A 1121-nucleotide genomic window follows, 5' to 3' on the forward strand; every position below is an offset into this window, starting at 1 on the left:
TCTCATTTTTTTTGTGTGTAGAAACTGATCCATAGGCAAAATTGTTTTACCTGAGCTGGCTTTGGTCAAATTATAATATCTATTACACAAGAAAAATCTTAAGTGTGACACTTATTCTTACATGCCCCAGCTTTGCATGTTCTTACCAAAGCAATTTTTGTCCTTGTTGATACGCAGTTGGAGGCCTTTTAGGTGATCTCCTGAGTCAGCAGGCTAGAACTAGGTACACTACTCCTTTCCATTCAACTCAGTGAAGATAGACAACTTTAAGAATGCTTAAGCTAAAATTTCAGAAAAGCTTATTTCTCCACCTTTGCTCCACATTTCTCTTACAGGGGTAGCTTGTATAACTTAAGATGTAAGTAAAGTGAAGAAGAAAGTTGTTGCAAGTGCAGGGCTGGAAACCAAAAGAAAAAAAAGATAAAAAAGTAATTCAATAGGAGAAATGTATATTACCTTATCCCATGGGCATTATTTTACTCAAATTTTATTATCTCTACTAATAACTGTGTTCCTCAGCATATCCTGTCACTTCGTAACCATAATTTTGGTATTTGTTTGAAACGTTTTCAATGGTATATGATGTTTTTGATTTTAGCATTATTGTAACTTTTTTTAGTAACTTGCTTTATAGTTTTCCATGAATTGGGAAAACTGCAACTGGTGTGGCTAATCCTCAAATCAATAAAAAAATGAAGCATCTATAATCTGTCATACAAGATCCATAAAATGTTCCTGTAATATCATTTTTCACAGTGTCAGAAAAACATTTTAAAATATTTTAGGGGGGGTGGGGGAAAAATATTTTAAAATTGCCAGAAAGATTATTAGGTATACTTTTAACAGAATTCTGAGCATTATCTAGGATACTCTTGTGGGGGCTATCTTATTTTATAGAGGTTTGCACATTTAATTTTCTTTAAGCATATTTATAACTGTGCTAGTTGCTGGAAACTGACAGTGCAAATGATTCTTGTCCATACAAATGCAAATGAGTTTTCTCCAAAGGAAATGCAATTAGTCATTTCTTTGTAGTTATTGATCAATTTTGCATCTACTAGCAAATTCAGGTTAGTATCCCTAGTTGCCTATTTATGTGTTGATTCTTTGAATTCTCTTTT

The sequence above is a fragment of the Propithecus coquereli genome, unplaced genomic scaffold, assembly GCF_000956105.1.
Source record: "Propithecus coquereli isolate 6110/MARCELLA unplaced genomic scaffold, Pcoq_1.0 Scaffold521, whole genome shotgun sequence".
In the NCBI taxonomy this organism is placed as follows: domain Eukaryota; kingdom Metazoa; phylum Chordata; class Mammalia; order Primates; family Indriidae; genus Propithecus; species Propithecus coquereli.